Consider the following 27,823-nt stretch of genomic DNA (forward strand, 5'->3'; position numbering starts at 1 on the left):
AGGGATCAAACCCAAGCCTTTCATGTTGCAGGCAGATTCTTTACTGTCTGAGCCGCCAGGGAAGCTCTTTATTTGATAGGCGTACATTGAATGCTCATCAAAATCCTTGCACAAAATAGCATCAAGTAATCAAAGTGCACATGTGTGCCCAAGTATGTGTAGACATGGAGATAAAGCAATATATATTTTGGTTATGTATATGTAATTATATATAATTGATTTAAAGTTATTATTCATTTTCTTCATTAAACTCTTCTGCTCTTAAATGTTTTTCTTTGTGGTGAGCATCCTCTGTTTTCACCATCAGAAAAAGAAAAACAAGCATTAAAAATAAACAAAGCACACATGCCCTTTCCTCAGTGAGTGTCTACGCTTTTGCTGACAGCTCTGCATCCACTAAACATTCAAACAGGCAGTCTGTGACAGATTCTGGAGGCATTTAACAGGCATTTTTATGAGCATTTAATGACCAAATATTTATAAATTCTCACGACACCTCTGTGAAACAGGTAAAGGAAGCACATCATTCCTTCAAAAAGCAAGTTGTGTTTGAAGTTCCTCCTTCACTAATCTTGTCAAGACTGTCAGATCTCCCCCATACTACAAATGGCAAAGTTGTGATATCGCCATTACAGTTCCTAGTAATAAAAATAGTAAAATGCCACAATAACCAGAAGTAACTTTACCCGAAGGGGAACCTGATGCCTGCTTTGGTCACCTGTGTCCTTTGTAGGGTCAACAAAGTCCCCACAGATTCCCCAAATCCATCTCCATGGATTCACTGATACAGGGTAAGAGGCACCACACCTTTTCACTCATTATTGAAGCAAATATACTTTAAACACCTACTTTCACAGTTGCTGGTGATAACAGCCATGAAAAACAACAAAACCTAAGTTTCTGACTTCAGGGAGCTCACAATCTAGTGTAAATGAACCTGGCATTCCCCCTTCCTCTCCTCTTCCCAGGCCTCCTAAAAACTCACATAGTGGTATCCTAAAGTCTTAGCTTCTTCAAAGTTTCCAGAACAATCTAGATATGGAATAGGACTATAATGAATATGCACATATCTTTTGCTGAAAATTGAAGCACACTCCTAACAAGTCCTGTGATAGACTATCCCAACCTCATCTGTGATCTGGCATTACTTTCTGAGACTACATCCTGCCAATCAAACCCTAAATCTGATGCCAATAGAACAGTGCTGGTGAATATGGTAGCCGCTAGCTACACATGGTGGCTATTTAAATTCAAATAACAATTAATTCAGAAGTTCAGTTCCCAAATTAGCCACCCTTCAAAGAATCAATTACCACACGGCTGGGGCCATTGTATTGGGGAGGACAAACACAGAAACATCATTCTGAAAGGTCTGTTGGGTGGCACTGCTCAATAGTTGTACTGGGATTTGCATTATTTGTTTGTTAAATAGAAGCTTTCCACAACCCCCACCTGTGCTTCTGAATCCTGTTGTCTAGTCTGACTTCTCAGATCTAGGCTCTTCCGTAAATACCCCAGTCTACGTCACAGTAATGAAATACTCAGGTGAACACTACTAAGTGACTATGTTTATGAAACTCACAGTCCACATTTTCACTATGTTCTTCCCACCTTGCATTTTAAACGGCACCAACTTTTGAATTGTGGCTGAGTCTGCCATGCACAGATCTTTAAGGCAGTTTGGACCACTCTCTACTTTAGAAAGTGAGTGAGTGAGTGAGTATGTGTGTCCGACTCTTTGTGACCTCACGGAATGTAACCCACCAGGTTCCTCTGCCCAAGGAATTTTCCAGGCAAGAATACTGGAGTGAGTTGCCATATTTCCTACTCCAGCAAATAGATCTTCCCAACCCAGGGACTGAATCCTCGTCTCTTGCGTCTCCATTGGCAGGTGAATTCTCTACCACTGCACCACCTGGGAAGCATTTCAGAGCTTAATTCCACTTAATAGTAACCTATTTATCTTCCCACTATCATTATCTCACTGTTGTTCCCAACCCTGTCCTCAGCCTCTCAGGATTGCCTCATTCCTGGACCTCACATTTATTTATAATATTCCTGGTTCCAATCGCATCTCCCATCTGTCTGTAATTTATATTCTTTGTAGGAGAAATTTTCCTCTGACTTCCTTCAAAGGTTTACTTACCAATTAACGTTGTCCTCAAGACTCCAGGCTTGCAGGTATATACATTTATTCCCACGAAGTATCTGAATTTAATGAACTTCCTTGAACCTCGACTTGACTGCCACTTTTTGAATCCAAGTTCTTTGACCCAATCTTCTCCTACGGTCCTAGACTATATTTATGGGAAGACCTTTTTCAAGGTTCTCCCTCCCTCTCCTCTTCCAGTCCCAGGGACTGCCAGGATAATATGCCTTGCATCTAAGTCTTAAATCATTCATCGAACAACATCAAAAGCTCCTATGTCTTCAGCACAGCACTACAACAAGAGAATATCCAGAGAGGAATGAAACCTTTCCTTAAGGAGATCACTGTGTAATTATGACATGAAATTCTTTGACATGGAAAGAAGCCTTTCTTTCTGCTGTAAGAGATCATGTTCAGAATATAAGTAAAGCTTAGGGGAAGCAAATCACTGACCACAAATTTACTTCTGTCATAAACAAGAAGACTGGTTCAGAAATGAGAAGAAGGAGGCCATTAAACAAAAAGATGGAAATAACAAAAACTTCACAAAGTTAGTTATCTTTGTGAGATTCTAGTCTTCATGTATTTATGCTTTTTAAAAATATATAAAAATTACAACTGAGGAAAAGAATATTTGCAGGGTTTCCTTGGTGGTCTAGTGGTTGAGAATCCACCTGCCAATGCAGCCATCACGGGTTTGATCCCTGGTCCAGAAAGATCCCACTGATCACAGAGCAGCTAAGCCTGTGCGCCACAGCTACTGAAGCCCACGTGCCTAAAGCCTGTGCTCCACCTGAAAAGCCACTGTTATGAGAAGCCCACGCACCTCAATGAAGAGTAGTCCCTACTCACTGAAACTAGAAAAAGCCCACATGCAGAATGAAGACCCAGCACAAACAAAAGTAAATAATTTAAATAAAATTTTAAAGGAATATTTGCAAATTTTCTTAATTCTTGAGTAGTCTGGATTGCTCTGATCAATTAGAAGCATTTCAACTTTAGATTCATCTTGACTATTTCCTTGAGTCCCTCCAAGTCTTGGTCTCAGTATAGATATTCCTCCTTATTCAAGGCACCCTGTTAATGAGTTTTATGATCTTAGACTGGTCTATTCTGAATACTCATTCATTCATTTATTCAGCACACATTTGTTAGTTATCCCCTGTCCTGGGTGTCAAGAACACAGTGATAGGCATGAGAGACAAATCCCTGATTCCCAAACATGTTATACTCAGATAAACTGATAAATAAATATTGAAGTATCTGATACTGAAACCTGCTAGGAAAAATAAAGCAGAGGAAATGGGGGGAAAATCATTTGCTCCTTAGGGTATTTAGGGACAAGCTTTTTGAGGAGGTGGCATCTGAGTAGATAGCAGAATGGAATGAGATGGTAAACTGTATGGATTTGGAGTGAAATTACAATTTGGAGTTTTCATACAGAGTGAAAAACTAATGAAAAATCCCAGAGCAGGGGAGTGGCATACACTAGTTTATGTTTTCAAAGGATTTTTCCAGCTTCTGTGTGATAGATTCCTGGCAAGACAGAAGCAAAGACACCATTAAGAGGCTCTGCATCCTTCAGGTGACTCAAAGCTATTGTAAGTCCCACACATCCAGTACTCCTGAGTCATTCTGAACCCTAAGTAGGATGTATTTTTTCCTTATCTATCCCCTGTAATTTATTCTCAGGAATATATGTGTTTTACATGTCTGTTTTGTCAACGTTAACCTTAAAGTCTCAATCATAATATTTTGTGGCAGGGATAGGAAAAGTAGTTCAATTTGATACTGTTTAGCCCTCAATTACTGAATCACAGCAGTGCTTACTGGAAATGGCATTGGTTGCTATAGTCTTTCTGTTTGTATTTTTACATGAAAAAGAGTAACTCCAGCATGGCCATCCCCCCATAGCCAAGAATAAAAGCCCAGTTTCACCAGGGCATTTCAAGACTGCCTTCCACTGATCTGTCTTTTTGGCATTTGTGGGAGCTTATATATATATATTTAAATATAAATAATTTATAATATAAATATATATATATAATTTATAATATAATATATAATTTATAATATAAATATAATTTATAAATTATATTATTTATAATTATATTTTATATAATTATATTATATAATTATTATAATTATAAATTATATTATTTATAGATGTATAATTATTTATAAAATAATTTATAATATAAATATATATATTTTTTAATTCAGAGACTACCTAGAGACATTTACCCTTTCCAACATAAAACCTTGGGTGAGACCATAAAAATTATATTCATGCCATCTTTCCTAATGAAAGCAAGCATATGCTTTCTTCATTAAAATGGCAGAATGGTAAACACAGACAAAATACATTAGTTACCATTAGCAACTGTATCAAAATTAGCAAATTTAGGTTATACTTTAAAAATTATAATATATATATATATGTATTAGTAATCATTTCCCCAGTATGAAGGCTCAATGCAGCTTGATGGGAAGGTCTAAAAATACACTTTTTGCATAAAAATCAGTTGAAGCGAATTAACTGTAAGATTAAAAATTTTAAAACAGGGCTGGTAATGAAAAAAAGGTATAATTTGATTCTGCTTCCACAAAGATGTTATATTTTTTGTACAAAAAATTCTTGAATGTAATGATAATCAACACAACTGAGTTTAAGTTCTTTTAATTTTACTTTGATACATTGTTTTGACTTTAACTATTATGGGCTTTGACCTACTGATTATAAACAAAAACCAAAAAACTTTAGCTCTGTTTCAGCATTATTAGAGAGATTTAAGTCTAATGTTGATAGATTATTCATTTTATATTTTATGATGACATATTCCCTCATATGTCACTACAAGTAGAGATTTTAGCACTTTCATATGTGTATTTATTTTGACTAGTGGGAGAAGATCATAAAGCTGAGGATTGTGTCCTTAAGTAGCAGGTTTATTTGTGGAATATTTTTTCAATAATATTTCAATAACTTTCATGAAAGTTATTACTTTTTATCACCCACATACTGTCATTAGTATAAGTAATTTACTGAATTTTTATCAAAATGTGCTCTGGTACCTAATATGAGACAGACATGAGATTTCTTATTGAAGGCACTCTGTTTTGCAGTGCTCTTCTCAGGAGGAGTGGATAGAAAGTCTGATATTAATGATGTTTGGGGTAAAAAGTGAATAGCTTATTCGCCTACATAGTTGATGCATGGCTGTTCGTGACTGGATACTGATGTAGTCAGGATGCCTGTAGTCCTGGAAGTTTGCCATTGGCACAGTGCTTGACTTCTATACTTTCTTTGGGTCATTATTCTTATTAGCTTGGTATAGGTAGAAAACAAATTATAGTTGAGTTTTATTTGTTTCAGAATTGAGGTCAGATAGCATGAATCCTTGCATGCACTGTTAAGTGAATCTTTGTATGATTCAATGGGATTGTCAACAACACTTTGCACTAAGTAGCTGACTGCAGAAAATTCAGAATTCTGACTTGTTAACTCACATAACATGATCAATTCAGAAAAAAAAAAAACATACTACATCATGGGACAGTTGATCCCGCTATCTTGACTTTTCCAGAACTGGAAAACATCATCTTAGGCAACACACATATGTAAAACTATGTGTTCAATAAAGGCTCCAGCATCTTTGAGCATCTGCTATATGGCACTCACTGAGCTAGTTGGTTACACCAGCAATAAATATTTATCGGGTATGGTGCAATTCATTTGTTATTGATCCTCCCATTGCTGTATTATCAACATTTCATTATTAACTTGATGGCAACAATATCCAAAATGCAAAGTTATTTCAGTTTCAAGGAAGGAGTTGTGAGAGAGGAGATCATTAAAATAAGGCACAAACCAGAGCCAAGGAACTTGGCAGGATGGTGGGTTCTGTCTGTTTGTCTTCTGGGAAACACTTTTCTGTGCTTATGAACCAATATGGAGCAATACCCTAGTGTTTTTCACACTCCACGTTGCTCCATTTGTGTTCCATTTCCCTGTGAGGAAAGTGAACTGAGGAAGTTGGTTGCTCCTTAGGTTACTTGACCTACCACGATGACTCAGTAAAGCTACCCCTTCTATTCTGGCCAAAGTGCAAAGGTGACATGTGATCTAGGTGAAGTGGATGGTATCAGCCTCTGAGATATCTGGAATTGAATTCTATTCAATAAGTTTTCTTTAAGTTGGCCTCTGAAAACCCAATTCCAACGAATTCCTCTCTTAGTAGACGCATTACTTCTAGATGAACAGTGAGGAAGCAGAACAATTGTCAGGGCAATAGTGGTACTGAGTTTCTGTTCTGGCTTGAGTCTGGAAAGCACTGAGACCTGAATTCTTGAAGAGCTGTTGATACAGTTTCACACTAAATAGCTGTACTCCACTGCCTATAGTATGTATCACTGCAACAATTCTCTCTGTCCTATAAAGAGATATAAGAAGTTTTGCAATATAAAGATCATTGATGGGTTTACCATTTTGTTATGTATTTTTCTAGACAACCCTATCCAGTGCTTGTACATTATATTTAACTTTACAACAGGAATATAAAAAAGAACTCAATAAACTGAGTCTTAGTGAGACATTATTTTCCTTCAGAGTTACATTAAAAATTTGATGGAGCAAGTGTCCCATATTCCACTTTTTGTAGATGAAGAGACTGAAAATCAGAGATGGCTAATGACTTTCCCAGAGTCACATAGCTATTATTGGTAGGTATCAGGATACAGTCCACGGAGTCGCAGAATCAGACATGGTTTAGCAACTGAACACGAGCAAGATCAGGATATCCTTTTTTCATTTCCACTAATCAGTCACTGAATGTGTGATACCCTGTGACCCTTTCCTTGGCCCTAGAGTTGTCTGAACCTGCTCAAGCTTTTCCTAGTATACATATGGTTGGTGAAAGTACACGGTCACCTCTCCATGTCTTTTAGCTAACTCATAAGGATTCATTTCTGACCCAAATAGCACTACATCTGCCACTGGAGGCCAGGGGGCTATAAAGGCAAGGACACAAATTAGAAATGGAAGGAACTGTCTAAATGCTGACATTCACGTTTTTAGAGTGTTTACAGAACAGAAAGTACCTGATTATGGAAGGAAGCAACTGGGAGCATGCTTAACCTCAAGCATTGAGAGAAAAAGCAATCCAGAGGGTGGAGTATGTTTTCAAAGTGTCCATAAGTAGCAAACTGAGACCAGAGAGCAGTAAAGAGGAAGTACATCTAGGGTAACTAGAGGAAGTCTGACGCAGTCCCTTTAGAAGATAGTGAATGCGAACATCCTGGACCAGAAAGTGAGGGATGCTCAAGGATTCAGGGGGTGTGTCAAAGGATATAGGAGCCAGCTTGTAGGGACTTGCAGTGATCAAAGCTGGGCCTCAAAATAAGTAATGATAGCAGTGTTTTATAATCTAATGAATAAAATAAGAATTAATAAGTCCATAGAGTAATAAATAAATAAATGAATGAATCTATAAATAAATGAAAAAGAGAAAAGTCTTCCTTTCCATAGAATTCTACCTAATAGTTATTAGAGAAGTGGTGGAGTTAGAAAATTAGTATTGGATGCTAAAATTAGCAGGTGAATGTTTGTTGAGAGATAGAGTGGTTATATCATCTCAACCACAAATTACCTAACATCTCTTCATAAATTACATTATTTTTAAAGGGAAAATGGTAATCTTACAGTGAAGGATGACAATTTAACCAAGTGATTCAAAGCTAATATCACCACTATACCAATACTGGGATGAATCACTAACATGTGTCTCTTACTGTGACGCACTTAGACATAAAATTGCATATATAATACTTCTGCCAAAATGTATAATCTGAGTATAAAGAGAATCAAATATTGGACAAGCAACAAACAAGAGCAATGCTACAAAACAACTAGCATGTGCTATTCAAAAGTTCTAGGTCAAGAAAGAAAATAGAAAGGCTGACTTACTGTTCCAGATTAAAGGAGAACAAAGAGACAAGATTCTGAATTACACCCTGAACTGGGAAAAATAGTTAAAAGGAAATTAATGGGAAAATTAGTGATATTTAAATGTGAACTCTTAGATAATAGTATTACCTCAATTTTTAATTTTCTGATTTTGATACTGTAATATTTGGGGGAAAGGGGATGCAATGTCTTGAGCTTACCCTCAGGTGAATAAGAAAAAATAATATGCATATATGCATGTAAAATAATATATAGGAGAGGAAAAAGAGAATGATAAAATAAATGGGTCAGAATAAAAATGCTTGGACAATTGGAGTAAAGGTTATGCATGAGTTTCTTATACTGTCCTTGCAGCTTTTCTGTAACACTGAAAGTACATCAAAATTAAAAATTTCCAAAATCATGCACATTATGTGTCTGACTAGATTCCATCACAATAAGGCATGAAAAATTCCAACTAAGTTAAAGAATTAAAACACTGCTGAAAGCAAATAAGATAGTGAACTAAGGGGTGTATAAGTCTTGTTCAGTTGAATCAGGCTGAAAGGGAAGTTTGTGTTAAGACAGTTTGTAGATGCACAGCTTATAATAAGCTCCCATATTCATGCCCCAATAACTGGACTCATCAGAACATATTTTCTTCAGCTGTGAAAATAGGATCACAGTAACTAACTTGCAAGGGCTTTTTGTTAGGTTGTTTAAAATAACGGATATACAGCGACCAGGATTGTGCCTGACACATAGAAAATACTCAATAAATATTGCCCATTTAACATCCATCTCCACTGGCTTTCCCAGATTTTCTTTGGATGTCACATGTAAAATTTCTTTTATTCCATCTCAAGGCTATTCAGCCTTGAGCCCATGGAAACTTATTCCTAAAACTTAGGCTACTGTTTCATGACCCATAAGAAATAGCTTCTATCATAACCCTGAAGGGAAGAAATATAACACTTGAGAGTTAGGATAATAATGAACACTTTTCTTTCCATTTCAGAATTATTCAAATGTATAGTCAATGGATCCCAGTGGAAGCATATTTCTCTCTTTAATTTCTGCCTGAAGACTTTGTACCACGTTTCTCCCTTAGAACAAACATGGGAAAGTGTTCTGGGAAAAGGAGTATTTTAGTGAATCAATAAGTAGGATGTTTTCTTTAAAAGGACTACAAATTCTTTCCATGTTTTTTTTCCTTAGAAACATGGGTGCACATGTTTAGAATCTAATCAGCCAAATTAATAGACTCCAGTGGCAAAGAAGTAAATTGAGAACTTGGATTTTGGCATTTTTATATTACTTCCATAATGGGTATTTCTATTGCTTGGTGATGTTTTAATTTTGTTCTACAAATGTAGTAAACACTAGCACTGGTATAAAAACTAAGGGTGTACCTCAAGAAGTAGAAAAACACTCTTTACCCCAAATTATGCTGTGCCTATGTCTTCCTTTCACAAATTACGAAAAATGCAATGTGATAAAAAGGTAAAATGAGTGACACGTAATATATTACATAGAAGTTGAGTAATTTAAGTGAGCCAAATGGAGAAACCAGCAGAATTCAAGAATCTCAGTGGGAAGGGTTGAGGTGGCAATTACAGATTTCAGATGCAACTTTGTTAGTATTACTTCCTGCCTCCTGGGTAGCTTCGCTTAAGTCACTTACAATTGTTCTGCTCATTGAAATTACATCTATACTAATTAAAAAAAATTGTTCAAATAATGCCAGGCATAAACTTTAATAAATTTATGATGGGGTACTTATCTCTGTGTTTGAGCATATTGGCAGCCTGTTGTTGCTTAAACATCATCACTTAAAATTATGCACAAAAATGCCCCATTCCTTTGTGTAGCTGCCTGGTAGAATTTGCCACTTATACCAATCAGTTCCAACCACTAGTCAATCAAGTAGCAAGCATGGGAGAAATAAAACTCAATCATGCATTTAATAAATATTTGCTGAATCAAATTAGCAGTTTTAAGAGAGGCAGGATGTAACATGGAAATAGAACTGGATTTATAGCCAGACAATGGCGATTAAATTCTATCTCCTACTTTAAAAATATGTGACTTTGTTTATTCATCTGTAAAATGGGAGTAGTTATGCCTTCAGAACCAATCTCACAAACTGTTTTGAAGGTTAAATTTAACACATATAAACTTATTTTCTAATAAGTGTATGTCTGTGTGTCAGAATAATTCCTTTCTTTTCAGTAAAATCATATTAGTCCCATGTTACATTATTTAAATATTGCTTATTTTATATCCCTGCTATATAGTTTTAGATTGCCTAATACTTGTGACTAATACAAAAGTAGGAATAAAACTTATAAGAAACAACTGAACTATTTTTCAGAAAAGGGACAGACTTCTAGCTCCTCTCAGAGAATCATTTAAGACTGAGGGTAGGAGAGACCATAGAGGAAAGAATTTCAAAGTATAGCATGTCCAGGAGTGAGGCTCATGTAGCTCATAAAGCTTAAATCCCCTCCAGTAAAAAATACCTCTGGGAGGCCTTGTCTGTATAACATTGTAGTGGCTACTACCACTTGGGTCAAGTGAAGCTGGTTGTGCTATTCTTGTTATTATTGCCTAAGCCAAAGTCAAGAGTGTTTGGACTAACTGCAAAAAAACAAATAAAAAGACTAAATTTCTTTTAAATGAAAGATTACTATAATGTAAGCTCAAAGAAGGTAGGATATCGTTCAAAAAACAATGGAACCTTAGTACCTAGAACAGTGTTGGGTACAAATAGGTTGTTAGCTTAATGCAGAAAAAAAAAAAAAAGCATTCTGGTGAAAAATTCCCTGCTGGTCCAGTGTTTAAGACTCTATGTTCCCAGTACAGGGGGCCTGGGTTTAATCCTTAATCAGGGAACAAGTTCTCATATGCAGCAACTAAGAGTTGGCATACCACAACTAAAGATCCGGCATGCTACAATGAACATCAAAGATCCCACCTACAGCAACTAACAGCCAACACAGCCAAATAAATAAATAAAAATAATTTTTAAAGAGTCTGCTGGTGCATGTATACAATGGAATATTACTCAGCAATTTAAAAAGAATGCATCTGAGTCAGTTTTAAAGAAGTGGATGAAACTGGAGCCTATTATACAGAGCAAAGTAAGTCAGAAAGAAAAACACCAATATAGTATATTAACGCATATATATGGAATTTAGAAAGATGGTAACAATGACCCTCACTCCAGTACTCTTGCCTGGAAAATCCCATGGATGGAAGAGCCTGGTAGGCTGCAATCCATGGGGTCGCTAAGAGTTGGACATGACTGAGCAACTTCACTCTCATTTTTCACTTTCATGCATTGGAGAAGGAAACAGCAACCCACTCCAGTGTTCTTGCCTGGAGAATCTCAGGGACGGGGGAGCCTGGTGGGCTGCCATCTATGGGGTTTCACAGAGTCGGACTTGACTGAAGCAACTTAGCAGCAGCAGCAGCAACAATGACCCTGTATGCAAGACAGCAAAAGAAACACAGAGGTAAAGAACAGACTTTTGGACTCTGTGGGAGAAGGCAGGGGTGGGATGATTTGAGAGAATAGCATTGAAACATGTATATTATCATATGTGAAATAGATCGCATATGTCCAGGTTTGATGCATGAGACAGGGTGCTCAGGGCTGGTACCCTGGGATGACCCTGAGGGATGGGATGGGGAGGGAGGTGGGAGGGAGGGTCAGGATGGGGAACACATGTACACCCATGGCTGGTTCATGTGAATGTATGGCAAAAACCACCATAATATTGTAAAGTAATTAGCCTCCAATTAAAATGAATTAAAAAAAAAATTCTGTTCAGGGGGTGAGCCATATTGAAGAGTGATCCATAAAGACACTCTTTGAAAGTGTTGGTGGTAGATGACTCATGACAAGCCACTCAGTACTATACTGTTCCTGTGTTGATACTCTAAATGTTTTCATTTTCTTTTAACTGAGGTGATATAATCTCATATTCTGAGAAGCTATGAACCTTCATATCCATGTAGGAACTCCCTAACTATGTATCACAGAAGGATTTCATCCTTGCAGACTTCAACAGCTCAATTATTTCATAGAGAAAAACAAATCTTTCCTTGGGTACTCATAGAAAAATACAATTTTTGCTCCACCTAAAGCCAGGATGCAAAGAGCTGACTGATTGGAAAAGACCCTAATGCTGGCAAAGATTGAGGGCAGGAGGAGAAGGGGGTGACAGACAATGAGATGGTTGGATGGCATCACTGACTCAATAGGAATCAGTACAAATATGAGTCTGAGCAAACTCCAAGAGATAGAGAAGGACAGGGAAGCCTGGCACGCTGCAGTCCATGAGGTCGCAAAGAGTTGGACAGGACTTAGTGACAGAACAACAAAGCCAGGAAGCCTTTCAACATTGTTCCAGCTATGGCAGCAGAAAGTATTCTGCAGAAACCCACATACAAGCAACTGGTGGATAGCAGTAGCAGAACATTTGCCCTGGAAGAGCAGGGCCCTGACTGTTCTCTTTCTTGTTGCGTTGTCATTGTTGTTTAGTTGCTAAGTCAGGCCCAACTCTTTTGCGACCCCAAGGACTGTGGCCCGCCAGGCTCCTCTGTTCATAGGATTTCCCAGGCAAGAATACTGGACTGGGTTGCTCTTTCCTTCTCCAGGGGATCTTTCTGACCCAGGGGTCAAACCCGCACCTCCTGCATTGCAGGTAGATTCTCTACCACTGAGCCACCAGGGAAGCCCTCTTTCGTACATGGCAATAAATACTATCAGAAATGGTCAGAACAATGGAAGTAATGTCAATGAGTTCTCTTAATGGAAACCAAAGTGTTTGTACTTTAAATCCTGAGTTCTGTAATAGTAATACAATGCTCTGAAACAAAGGGGAAACAAAAAAAGGAGGAAGAGGGAGGGGGAGGGAAAAGGGAAGAGGAAGAAGAACGACAATGGCTCTCACATAAATGATCTTCCGACTGGAGAATTAAAGAATCAGGACTAGAGACAACAGCAAAATCCATATCAAAATCAACTCATTACAGAACATTAGTATTAGATTTAATACATGTGTCACAATGTAATGATTTCTGATTGAAAAGTGTCTATATTCCCAAGTTATATGTTTAGCAAGCAATATACAGTTTGCATTCAGTCATACATGCTTAATTGTGTTCAACTAAATTTTTGCCATCTTAACGTTGACAGATAAGTTCTAATTTAAGGAGAGACATGAGAGCAAGTGTACCCACTTGTATAAGAATTCTTACAATTTCTTATAAAGTAATAACAACAAAAATATATTGTAGACAACCATGTCTATGGTAATTCAGTAAATGAAATCGTTACATGTTCCAGAACAACTGAGGAAAGCCTCCACAGGGTAACCTGCTGAGTTACTCTTGTTGGAGTAAAGCTACTAAAGTTGAGTAAGCCTAAAGCTGAGGTGTTGAATTTTGGAAAACACTTATAAAGAATGGTTACCCTAAGGTAATGAAATTCATGCTTCTTTCTTCTTACATTGAATGACTAGGTTCTAGACTAAAGGATATCTATCATGCTGAAGAATTTAACCCCGACCCATATTATTTGCTGCTTTGATAAGGATACACATTAGAAATAAACCTGAAAATCCAGTAGAGTTCATAAGCATTTCAGGATGCTGTCTTACATTTTATTTATATTCTTCTAAATTATTAGGTACCAACGTGCCAAGCTGTTTAACTGTAAAAAAGGAGAAAAAAAAAAAAAAAGAAAAGGAGCTGACTTTTTCCTGAGGGATTATTTTTTCCTACCCATGTTCCTATCAGAGTATATGGTACTTGCAGAAAATAACAACTAATTATGTGGTTTCCGTTATAAATTTCCTACCACTATTTCGGATGAATATCCCTTGTTATCTTCAAAAGGTTATACAGCATTTGAAATTCAAAAGGAAGGTGTTACCTGCTATCTTGCATAAATCTCTAACAATTGCAAATGGAATATATTATCTTCAGATCCAATTGCTTATGTCCAATCTTGCCTCATCCTAGCATTTGTAAAGGTAAATGCATAGCAACTTGCTTCTTTTTTTCTTGGAATTCAAAATTGTGCATATAAATAAGAGGACCCATGTTGTACAATTCCATACAGATTGTCTTTTCCCATCACTGCTCTCATATGAGTACATTACACTGAACAGTAAGAAGGGCTGGAAAACTTTATTAACCCTAACTGAAATGTAACAGCAGATTCTTTTTAAATGCAAGTAGGGGAAAACAAATATCAACTTTATTCCTACTATTCAATAGAAGAATTACACACAATACTTGTTTGAATGCTCCTTTATTCTGTAAGGTCATTGCATTGAGAGAATAGTATGAGATTTTATACTGAAATCTCTTTGTTGGGAGTTTTCCAGAGTGTAAATCCATTTGGACTGTAATTTGTATATTCTTAACAATGCAAATTAGTATACTGGAATTACCTTGCTCAGTTGAGCAAATATTTATTGGGTACCTACTCTTTCTGATCATCACACTAGGTTCTGGGAGGACAGGAAGTCAAGCAGGGCCCTATCCCTGTCAAGTTCACAGTTGAGTTGGAAAGAGAATGAATACATTTAAAATTAATTTTCCCTTGGGTTGCAACAAGTTTAGCTAGAAGGGGGGTTTGGATAATTTTAGGGTTAAGTGTGATTCATAATCAGAATAAACTGGTGATATTTAAAAGAATAAAGATTGCTATCCCCATTCCAGATTTACTAATCTAGAATATCTTGGAGTATTACCAAGGATATGTACACTTAAAATGCTCCCTGGAGGAATCTCCCTGGTGGTGGTCCAGTGGTTAAGAATCTGATTTCCAATGCAGGGGACACGAGTTTGATCCTTGGTCAGGGAATTAATGTCCCACATGTCAAGGCGAGATTAAGCCTGCTTACCGCAAGTACAGGACCCTTGCACTCTACAGCCTGTGTGCCACAACAAGAAAAGCCCACATACCACAAGCAGAGAAAGCCCATGTGCTGCAACGAAGACCCAGCACAGACAGAAAATAAAGTAAAAAAAAAAAAAAATTAAATTAAATGCTCCCTGGATAATAATGATGATAAGTTTGGGAAACATCAGACCAGATGACTTTTAATGTCCTCTGAAAGCTTCGAAGACTACGATTCTATACCTGAACTTAGGAAGTTAAAAATGAAGAAACAATATAGGGGTTAAAACATGTATACATATTCAGGCTTATCATGAATGAAACATGAAGCATTTTCCCCAACTCAATTCCAAACCAAGTCAATGAAAATCTGTATCAGTAATATGCCTGTTACCCACAAGAGGGCTCCCTGGGAAAAAAACAAAACAAAAACAACTCAAATCAAAATATTACAAAGCTTGATCTATTTAGAATAACTTCAATGATGTACTTGTTCACTGTAAAACATGCTTGTGATATATTATGGGCAATGTTTGAACCTTATCTAAAGGAACTTATGCTAAATTACCAAGACCTTAATTTAGTCTATAACTTTTAAAGCTTAGAGCCAGAAGATTATTGTTAGAATATATGGTAACGCATCATATATGGTAAGCACTAAAGACATAATCTTACAATCCTCTTCATTTTCTGATTTTTTTTCTTATAAAGTCAATTTGTACACAGCTCATCTATTTTCTTTATGTTTTTAGCCTTGCACACTCTAAGGCTTAACCAGTATGTAGATAGGAACAATACAGGGGGTTAAATTACTAACACTGCTGGCAGTGATCTTGCTAAGGCACCAGTAAGGCCATTGAGAGCATAGGTAATATTTTTAAGTATCCAAATCTGGCCTTCGTCCCTGATTCTGTGGGACACTTGTCCAGAGTTTAATCTATTCAAAGTGCAGAGAGGCAGGACATTTTAGGGACTGGCCAGCCTGCCTAGGGATGTTCCATGAACATATCATTGAAGATTCAGAGTCACAACAGTTTTCCCCTACCTCCTCTTTCACTTGGCTGCTCTCCAATCACATTTTATTCAGGAAAAGTCGCTGGATCTATGTTAGCCTCAGGACAACATTTAAATTCGTGTCACTGGAGGCACTCAATTTCTACAATCAGGGGTTTCCTTAGAGCTGCCCCAATGACGCATACTCATCTTGCCACTCTGACTCTGCACGTCTGAAAGGTAGCTCCATATGCTCTGTGGAGAGTGGTTAAAAATGCCATTTTCTGAGTGGCAGCGTCTCCACATCTGAGTGCTATCAGGCATGGCCCTTGTAGGTCCCTTCCTTATCTGGCCTTCCTCACAGACCCGGCAGTACCTATCAGACCTCCACATCACACTGGGATCCTTGGCACTGAGCTTCCTATGTTCCTTGGGTTGATAAGACATTGGTCTGAGGTGATGATCTGAGATTGGAATACTCTGAGTGAAGAAGAGCTAATTCATTAACCAGCACTGCCTATTTCCCAAATCACGTGTTTACCTGGAGCAGAAGTGGCAATGACATATTTACTGTAGCTAATTCTGATATCATTTGCAGGAGGAAAGAAGATAATCCCCTGGCTTCTGAGAGCTCACGTATCACCTGGCAGATTAAATATGAGAATTGTATTACCTGAATGGAGAAAGAAGGTAACTGAACTGTACAAACTCATTTAGAAGTGTATGGATTCTGTGTTGCAATATATATTGATTGGCTATTGTGGGACTTAAAACCTTAATCTGTTTTGCTAACATAACAGCATGCAAAGCTGTTGGGCATATAATTTACTGCCTATACATATCACAGTGCAGGGTAATGGCACCACCTATCCCAATCTTACGGTCAGTCACTAGGTACCTGTAGTGGGTCAGGTTTCACGCAGAGAGTAGCAGGGGTTTTACAGGTAAGTAGAATCCCCTGTGACTCTCTAACCACCTTTCAGGAGCTCAGAGTGACCTGAGAAAGGAAAGGTGTATATAATGAGATCTGTGTGGACAGGGCATGAGTAACAGCACTGAATATTCTTTTTTTTTTCTTTTTTTTGACTTGTGCGATCTTAGTCCCTGACTAGGAGTTGAACCCAGACCCTCAGGAGTGAAAACACAGAATCCACTGGACTGCCAGGGAATTCCCAGGGCTGAGACTTCTACGATGGGAAATGGGATAAGGCAGGAAGTCAAAAAGGGGAAGAACTGTACGGGCAGAGGTAGAATGTATGCCTGAGGTCATTTTAAAGGATAGGCAGAATTTCAAGATGATCTCCAAGATATTTGCTCCCTGTTGCTGCTCCTGTGATCAGGTTCCTTATTATATATCGAAAAGGAGACTATCCAGGTGAACCTAATCTACTCACGGGAGCACTCTATTTATTTGTTTTTTAAATTTTATTTTCTTATTTATTTTTGGCGGTGCTGGATCTTCGCTGCTGTGCTGGCTTTTCTTTCGTTGTGTCGAGTAGGGGATATTCTCTGGTTATGGCAGACGGGCTTCTCATTGCGGTGGCTTCACTTGTTGTGAAGCATGGGCTCTAGAGCTTGTGGGCCTCAGTGGATGTGGCTCCTGGGCCCTAGAGCACAGGCTCCATAGTTACGGCTCCACAGCATGTGGGATCTTCCTGGATCAGCGATCAAACCCATGTCTCCTGCACTGACAGGCAGATTCTTTACCACTGAGCCACAAGGGAAGCCCATGTGAGTCCTTTAAAAATAGAGATTTTTCTCAGACTGCAGGCAGAAGGAAAATCAGAGATTCCAATGGTGAGCGGGAGTCAATGGGCTTTACTGTTTTGAAGATAGAGGGGCTACGTGAGAAGGAATACAGAGCTGAGATGGGCCCTTGCTGATAGCCAGTGACAAAGTGGGAACCTTAGTCTTATATATCCCACATAACTGAATTACACCAGCAGCTGGAATGAATCTAGAAGTGGGTTCTTACCCAAAGCAGCCAGGTTAGGCCAGTCTAGCAGATACCTTGATTTCAGCCTTCTGATACCCGAAGAAGAGAGCTCAGTCACCTGCTTGGGCTTCTGACCTACATTATTGGGAGATAATAAACAGATATTGTTTAAGGTCACTGAGTTTATGGTAACTCCTTACACAGTAACAGAAAACTAATACACCATGTGTGGACATGTTTGCATTACACCTAGACTCCCTGTTAAGCATTTTAACTTGTCAGTTCCTTTGCATATAAATTCTAAAATGACAGTGACAGCTAAAGAAGAATAATGCTGTCCTGTGTATAGACAGATGAAATGCCTGTCTCTCCATCATTAAAGCACTTTGGTTGTTTTTTGGGAGCTGGGGGTTGTTGTAAGGAGCCACCTGCCTTCTGAGGTCCCACCTGTATGGAGACTATTTGCCTACCTAAGGGAAGTAGCTGAAGAACTACAGGAGGAAATCATGGCCCAAATGGCCTGACATTAAATTCAGTTCTCCATCTTAAATTGACTCTTTGATGTTGCTCAGTGAAGCTCAGTGAAATGTACATTTAACATTCTTAGTTCTGTATATTTTGATCTTTCTATCTGACTCCGGTATGTTTGTGCCTCTCCCCCCTGGAAGAGTTGGTTTGCTTTTATTCCACTTATTTTTATTCTGTAGAATACTTGAAGTGGTTTTGGGAGCCTATGAGGACAGTGTAATGCTTCCCTAACAGACATTCCAGATGGCCTAACCATTTAGGACAGGAAATGCAGATCCCTGCCACAAGAATTTTTGGAAGTCCTGCCATTTTCTCAGGATCTGGCTGGGATGTGGGCCAGACCCCTGAAGGCTCAGACTTCTGCTAATATCTCTTTTTCCTTGCGGAACTGCCAGAACTGGAGGAAATACTTTTTATTTTTCCCTTCAGAATGCACTTACAGTGTCAGCCTGAAACTTTTTGTAGTCTTAGGAATCAAATGCAGTGTAAGCTGCCCTTTCACTGGAGTTGGTTGATAATGTCTTCAGAATCCTCTCTTTCAGTTCTTGCAGAGTGTAACTCCTTCTCCCTTGTGATCCCACTTCTGCCAGAAGAATGAACAAGCACCACTCTGAACTTTTGACCTGGTACTTTCAGTGCATTTGAATCCATAAAACGCAGAGAAAATGGCCTTTGTCGTCACTAACTTCCTCCTACTCATCTACTAAGTGGTACAATATAAGGGTCCCCGGCAAGGCAGTCTGGGGTACACTTGCCATAGCCAGGACCAGACTGTCAGATGGTATTTAGACTTCCTTATTAAACCCTAGGTATAACATCATGACTCCCCAGCCCACAAGGGATTCTGTTGAACAATTCTGGCCCACTGGCCTTAATCTGTACCTTAAGTTCTACCCATTTCTAAAAGCTGCTCTTTGAAATTGGTAGGAGCTCTATATGTAAAGGGCTTCCCAGGTGGTATTATAAAGCACCCACCTGCCAATGCAGGAGAGGCAAGAGACTCAGGTTTGATCCCTGGGTTGGGAAGATTCGCTTGGAGGAGGAAATGGCAACCACTCCAGTATTCTTGCCTAGGGAATGCCATGGACAGAGGAGACTGGAGGGCTACAGTCCATGGAGTTGCAAAGAGTCAGACACGACTGAAGTGACTTAGCATGCATGCACATACATGTAAAAGTCCTATTTTGCAAATAAGATCATCTATACCACTTTTCTGGGCTTCCATGGTGGCCTAGATGGTAAAGAGTATGCTTGCAATGCAGGAGACCTGGGTTTGATCCCTGGGGTGGGAAGATTCCTTGGAGGAGGACATGGCAACCCACTCCAGTAGTCTTCCCTGGAGAATCCCCATGGACAGAAGAACCTGACAGGCTATATCCATGGGGTCGCAAAGAGTTGGACAGAACTGTGAGACTAAGCACAGCACACACAGCACACACCACTTTTCTAGATTCTCTATATATACACTATTGATGCTAGTCATGACGTAGATAACCAATGAGACCCTACTGTGTGGGTCAAGGAACTCCACTCCGTGCTCTGTGGTGACCTAAATGGGCAGGAAATCCAAATAAGAGGGGATTTAGGTATACATGTAGCTGATTCACTTTACAGTAGGAACTTACACAACATTGTTAAGCAACTGTACTCCAATAAAAATTAATTTAAAAAGAAAAATTATATTTTAAAAATAAATAAGTAAATAAAAGCCATGTTTTGCTCGTACTTGGAGTACAAAGCAGTAATGCACCATTCCTTGATGCAACCTTCACAGACAATCAGCACAGCATTGCAAAAGGCCCCTCAACCAGGGAGCAGGGATGTGGCCAGGAGGGGAAGGAAGAGGAAGGACCCTGTGCTCTGAAGCTGCAGGCGTGGAGGATGGAAGCCAAATACAGAAGGGTCCTGCTGCTGAGTTGCTCCGTGTGACTGCCACCTACCCTTTTCTCCTTTTGTAACAAGGACAGCAGGCCTTTACTTTCCAACTTTACAGGTTATAAAACTGTGATTCAGAGAGATTGGTGTTGCTTTGGAGCCCTCGGGGTGTCTCCCTTTAGGTTAGATTGTAAATGACTGTGAAAATGTGTCTATCTTCTGTGGTCTCAGTTTCTCTCAACAGCTTTGCATCTAGTCACCTGATGAGTTACTCATGATTACTTTTACTCAACACCCACTTTCATTTTTCCCCATCCTCCAAGAAGTCCCCGGGGTCATTATACAATTTAAAAGAGCAAAACTTAAGAGCTTGGACAACTATTGGTACCAGTGGAGTTAACTGAACATAATTTTGCATCGACAAGAGCTGGATTTAAATGTAAATTCATTTTCCAAGTGATTTGTTGGAAGAATACTTCCAAAAGAATACTATTTGTATGTTGTTTGTCTTTGGAGATTTTCTTAGCCTTTTTACTCTTATCTCAAATCACAGCTCTTCTTTCTTTCTTATAAATCCTCAAAAAATTCTACTGCCTTAGTGAACAATTGTAAGAAAAAGATGTAGGGTTCTAATATTAGTAGTTAAAGTGGGAAATAAGTAATAAGTGGGTAACAGATGCCATCAACCTGGTTTCTTTCAGGAAATGTGAAAAGATGGAGCTGAGATAGAAACATGATTTTGATTATGGAAAATTGTTTAGCTTATCTAAGCCTCAGTTTTCTCATCTATAAATTGGGACTGATACCATTGACCTTAGAGAATAGTTGAGCAAATTAAATAAATTAATATATATAGAAACTTCTGAAGTTCTTGCCACTATACTCATAATTCATTAAATATAAGCACCTATCACCTTAGATCCCACCCATGACCAGTCAACAAATGAACAGTTCTTTGCTGAACCAGGAGCTTCCCTTGTGGCTCAGCTGGTAAAGAATCTGCCTGCAATGTGGGAGACCTGAGTTCGAACCCTGGATTGGGAAGACCCCCTAGAGAAAGGAAAGGCTACCTACTCCAGTATTCTGTTCTGGAGAATTCTATGGATTGTATAGTCCATAGGGTTGCAAAGAGTCGGACATGACTGAGTGACTTTCACTTTACTTCCTGAACCAAGCACTGGCAAGCTAGGTGCTTAGATGAAAGAGTAAAGAATATGTGAATCTCAACTTTGAAGACGTTTCAGTATAATGAGAGACAAGATAAGGAAGACAAAAAAGTAAACATTTATGGGTCAGTTTCTGCCCCATATTTCTCAGTATCTCTGTGAAATATTCAGTTCTACCTCTCACCCCCAATGAGCTGTATCTATTTGTGCAGACATAGTTTCTTTCCACTGCTGTGAAGGAAGGGCTGATATGTGGGTGTCTTCACTTTTCCCAGTGAGACCTGTAGAACCCAGGCTCATACACATCCTTCTGTGGTAAGTTCAGCACATCATGGAAACCTAGCATGATGCTCACAGTCTACTCTGCCGGGTGTTCATTATAGTGTTTATTTTAGCATATGATGCTTTTTTTGTTATTAATTATAGAAAAGAAAAAAATGACTCTGGGACAGTTCTAAGAGGAAATATTTGTTACTACAATATTTAATTATCAATTTGTCAACTAATGTTGACATTCCTAAATCTTCCTTAAGGAACTTCCTCCCAAAGCAGACAGCTCCTCCATAGGAGATTCTCAATCCCCAGGTTTTAGATGCATTTCCATAATTTCAATGGTCTAAATGACAACAAATCAGTTGTACAGAATCCAATTGTACAGAATTCAGTTGTACTAGAACTTAATAAAGTTCTAGTGAGTCAGCAATAAAGGAGATTGTTTTTCTTGTATCCTTTTCATTTTCTTTTCTTTTATTATTATTTTTTTTTTTGGTGAGATGACCATTTTAGCCAATAGAATGTTCACTAATGTAATATCCAGAGGAAATGGCCATTAGGACATCAAAACAGTGGAGAAGATACATGAAGTGAAGTGAAAGTTGCTCAGTTGTGTCTGACTCTTTGCCACCCCATTAACTATACAGTTCATGGAATTCTCTAGGCCAGAATGCTGGAGTGGGTAGCTTTCCCTTCTCTAGGGGACCTTCCCAACCCAGGGGTCGAATCCAGGTCTCCCGCACTGCAGGCAGATTCTTTACCAGCTGAGCCACAGGGGAAGTCTAAGACACAAGAAGGTAACAATCGATTCAAATGTCTTTTTTTTTTTTTTTGCCTTCAAAAAATAAGGACCTTCCCTGGTGGTCCAGTGCTTAGGAATCTACCGGCCAATGCAGGGGACATGAGTTAGATCCCTGGTCTGGGTAGATTCCACATGCTGCGGGACAGTTGGGTCCCGGTACCACAACTACTGAGCCTGCGCTCTAGAGCCTGTGCTCTGCAACAAGGGAAGCCATCACAATGAGAATCCCGTTCACCGCAACTAGAGGAGCCCCCGCTCACTACAGTTAGAGAAAAAAGGAGGCACACAGCACAAAGATCCAGGCAGCCAAGTTAATTAATTTAAAAAATGAAAACAAAAAGCCTCCAAACACTCCCATGAAAACTGCTCATGGGTATTCAGATGTGAGTTTTAGACGGGAAAGAAGACATTGACAAAGTCCATTTTCATTTCATCTCTAAAGACAATAGGAAAATAACAATAGAATGAAAATAATACCTATCATTTTGCATTTGTATTGTGTGTTAGGAACTGTTCTGAGTGATTTATATTTATTAACTTTTAAAACTCTCACTACTCTATAAATATTCCATTTTACAAGTAAGGAAACTGAGAAACAGCAAGGTTAAGCAATTTGCCTAAGAATATACAGACTGCAGAGCTGGGTTTTCATAAGTGCCTCCAGTAAGATAAAAGGAATTTAAATACAGTTCTTTGACCATTTGCAGATGTACAGAATGAGTATTTCAACTTAGAAACAAAGATGTGAGCTAGGACATGAACTGTCTACCAGTAAAGACTCACCTTTAATGCAGACTTAACACATAAAACCTAACCAGGTCAAGGTCACCAGAAGATTGGATCCTGCCATCACTGGGCACTCAGTCTAATACATTCTCACATCTGTGATAGATATTTCACTGGATTTTCTGTTTTGCATCATGAATGTCTTAAGAGAAAGAGCTATGAGCATCCTTGCTGGATTCTCTTTAAGAAAATTATAAACTCCTCTCAGTCAAAAGTTACATTTTAGTCATCTCTTTCCAGCCCTTTCCTTTGAATCCAGTCCTAGCAACGTGCTTGAATGGCACATATTAGGTGGTCAGCAAATGGTAGATTAAGTGTTGAGTGGCTATCATACATTCAAGAATATAGAAAGTATTTTGCAAACATTTGATTTTCTAAAAAATCAAAGAGCATGAGAGGTACCCTTGGGGAAATCACGGTGACTATCCTTCACTAAGCTCTTCCACTCCCTACCTTGACTCACATTCCTGATTATGGTTGAGATTTGTGGCTGTAAAAATGGGCACAGTATATAAATATTTAAAGAAAACATAAAGAAAAATAAGTTGTAAGGTGATTAATGGAGTTAGTTATCTAATTATATAATAATAGAGTATTATGTCAAAAGTACTTCATTAAAAAAAGAACAATTACCTATAATTAAATTTTAAATTTGATTGAAGAATGTTGAGTTCATTACTGCATCGAGGAACTCCCAGGATCATTCCTTTCTCCTATTAGTGCTGTTTCTTTGAGGACAAACCTTCACTTTACATGTTAACATGTTTTTTTATTTTAATAAAAATGTGTATTTTTAAAACATTCAACCAAAGATTCGGCTACAGAAAAGAAGTTACACTGTTAGAGGATAAAACAATTGTTCATTCCTATAAGAGGCAGAGTTAAGAGTTGAATATCTTAGTAAGTTCAAGTTCTATTTGTCATTATCTCGCTCTAAAATGGGGACATATAGGAAGATATGTCAAATACCACCCACTTGAGAGAGTAGAGAGGCTCTAGTAACTAGTGAGACAATTGAAGAGCATGAAAAAGAATAGTTCTTATCTTTCTATGAGTACTCTTTTATGTTAATTATACAAATGTAGGTGAGGTGCTCTAAGTAGTTGACCCTTCTGAATCCTTTACTATCTTTTAGGTTTCCCTGGAAACTACTTCTTAACTATAGCCCAATGAGAATTGGTAAATGAAAAGTAATCATTGCATTTGCAATTGTAATGTTGCGGATATCCATCACCACTGAGGATGGAAGAATAGAAATCAGAAAAGTTCTAGGGATTCCCTGGTGGTTCAGAGGTAAAGAATCTGCCTGCCAATGCAGGAGACACAGATTTGATCCCTTATCCAAGAAGATCCCACATGCCTCAGAGTAACTAAGCCTGTGCACTACAACTATTGAGCCTGTGCTCTGGAGCCTAGGAGCCACAGCTACTGAGCCCATGTGACATAACTACCGAACCCTGTTCATCCTAGAGCCTGAAATCTGCAACATGAAAAGTCACTGCAATGAGAAGCCTTCATACAGCAAGGAGAGAAAAGCCTGCACCTCAACGAAGACCCAGCACAGCCAAAAATAAATAGACAAGTAAATAAAATTCTTTTTTTTTTTTTTTTAAAGAAAATCTTTACTTCCAACTCTTTCCAGGGTAGGTTGCCCAATGTACAACTTCTCTTATTTTCTCTGTGAATTCACAGCATAAGTTTAGTGTACCTTCCTCTCCACTTCACAGGGTGGTGGTTGTCAAATGAGTAATAGATATGATGTTATATCTTAGAACACATAAAATATTTTCCAGTAGAAGTTATCAGATCAACAATGCCTACCTGTAGTTGCCTTACGCTGGACAATAGGACACCAGCTAGCCTGACATGGATCTTTTTCAAATGCTTAAGGCATGAGACACATGTTATGCTTTTCATAATTCCAGTTGCCATCAAGAATTGTCGATGACTTAGAGAGAACATTGATTTTTCTGGTGGTGTTTACATGCCTGCTTTCTGCAGCCATTAGTGGTCCTCATAGAATTGATAGCTTTTTGAACCATGTCAATGAGATTATTGATTCTTGGAAGGGTCCTAATCTAGGAAAACTTTTTAAATGTTTGCTATTGGCTTTTATTAACATATAATGTAGCAACAGGATTGAAAAATTCAAGTATTGTGTGATTGCCTGGAAATCTCAAAGTAAAAATCAATGTAACTAATCTATTTAATAAGTCATGAAACACACACAAAGTGGAGGAAAGTCAGTTCAGATTCCTTAGCAAGAAGGCGATCTTGTGGGAATGTGCGTTGCTGTGCCAGCCAGCCTTCCAGCCCGTTCCCTGCCCCCGTGAGCTTAGCTGTCTTAGCCAGAATCTAACACATCAACTTCCCTCTGGCTCTTTCAGTGCTTCCTCACCCCAACTCTGGCCTTATTTTCCTGCCTGGTCACATATAAGTTTCCAGTCCAGTCCCTTCCTCTCTTCACACTACAGCTTCTTCCTCTAATAACCCAGCAGATTGGAAAACACTATCAGTCAGCTCTTCATGATTCTCTGTGAAGTCTACGTCCTACCATCAGGCAAGAAATAGGAGCTGTAATATCCTTAGGAACACAAGCTCAGTAATGGCTTATAGTGTCTAGGGCACTGAGCATGGAAAAGTCACATACAATGATTTTAAACAGCAAGACAACTACATTTAAATGTCCAAAGTGATTGTGAGTCAGATATAGCTTACTTAACCACAAAATTAACCACCAGAATGACCCACAGACATTTCGCCCTGTCCAGCACACACTTTGAATGAACAGAAACTTGTTCACCTCTTTTTCTTCAAATTCAGAGAGAGTGAACATGGTCTATCCTTATAGTCATATCTCTTTTTTTTTTAATGTTGATATAGGCAAGAGAAATTAAATTGTAGCACGGACAATAATCTAGTCACAGTGAGGAAAATCTCTCAAGTAATAATTTTGGAATTCCTACTAAGTTATCAAAAGGAGGAGAAAAATCCAATTCCATTTTTTCTTTACAAATCCATTTATCTCTAGTCCTATGGAAAACAATGAAATGTACTATTAAGGTGGATAAGTCTGGGTGTCCCTTGGTGATAATAGAGCCATGAGGGGAAATGAAACAGGGCAAGAAAATGGGATCACTTTTATATCCAAATTTCAAAATGGGTGGCTAAAGGGTAACCAGTGGTTATAATGCTGATTTTCAGAAAAGCCTATTGAAAGTCTTAGGGAGTTAATCTGAGCTTTGGGCATCTTATTAATAAGAAGATATCAAGGTATCTACCAAGCAATGTCTGTCTCTATCAGGCAATGACTAAGGAAATTTTACCTAATACATATATACACACACAGCATATATACATTTGGCAATACTAACTAGCTAGACAAGAGGTGATTAGTAACTACTTATATTCTCAGGGTGTGGAGGGGCTTGGCACCCCTGCGTGCTGTGTGCTAAGGCAAAAATAAAATGCCGTCCATAAGGGAGACCATTTACCTGTATACTGATCACATATAGGTGTATGATCTATATAGTAAATACTATCCTAGGTACAAAGGTATAGAAGATTTAAGGGTTGTACAGAGAGGTTTGAGAACTAGGTTCCGTGCATGGGCACATCTTTATCCTTCCCTTCCAATCATCCCACTCCACCAACCTCACTCCAGAGCATAGAAAGCTGTGAAGGTATCTGTCCTACCGTTGTGACCATTTTTGTACAGGTCTTTATTCACCACAGAGTGACTAAACAATCCTAGCGGTTAGTGAGGAGGCTTGGCTGGGTGTGAGCGGTGTGACTTGGACTAGGAATACACTGCTTGCTGGGAAGGTACAAGACCACTGTGAATAATGAGCTTCCTGAAAAACACTCCACCACTGCCTCCCAGACCTTTCTTTCTTCTCCCTTGAAATGCCTGAAATCCAACCATAAAATACGTCTCCTTTGAGTGGTGCATGGTGCAGCCCGAGAAACATGAAGGCATATTCCTGACAAGCTGCCAATTGTTACTCTGTGAGAAAATTCCCCCATTATGGAGGTGGCAAAGCCAGGGAGAGTTCAGCCAGAGCTGTGACCTACAGGGGTCTTCATCTGCCACAAAACCATTCAATACAGTTAATTTTGAATAAAAATTATGATAAACATATTGTGAAGTGATTGACACAATGTTCCTTGCCTCTCCTTTCTCACATTTAATTCCCAGAGTACGGGGACTGTGCTTTAAATCACCCAGTTTATTGATGGCAAAGCCAAAAACGAGACTCAAATATCTTAATCTAATTTTATTTTCAGTAATTCTAGAAATGTGGATCAGGAGACCTACATTCTAGTCCTGGATCTGATTCCATATCACTGTTTGGCTTGGTACCAGCCACTTACCATTTTTTGATTCTTCCCATATTTAGCAAAATAAGATGAAACAGATAAGCACATTTTTTTTTTTCTTCCAAATTTCCA

The 27,823-nt window shown here is 38.5% G+C and overlaps 1 long non-coding RNA gene across 1 annotated transcript in view; it reads left to right on the plus strand.

The window, feature by feature from the left end:
- LOC122703906 overlaps positions 1-27,823 on the plus strand; it is a 157,300-nt gene that overhangs the window by 77,310 nt on the left and 52,167 nt on the right. The window contains exon 2 of the long non-coding RNA XR_006343650.1: positions 16,604-16,695. This is a non-coding gene — a long non-coding RNA (uncharacterized LOC122703906). The remainder of the gene's footprint in view (positions 1-16,603; positions 16,696-27,823) is intronic.

This window comes from Cervus elaphus, chromosome 11 (genome assembly GCF_910594005.1).
Source record: "Cervus elaphus chromosome 11, mCerEla1.1, whole genome shotgun sequence".
In the NCBI taxonomy this organism is placed as follows: Eukaryota; Metazoa; Chordata; class Mammalia; order Artiodactyla; family Cervidae; genus Cervus; species Cervus elaphus.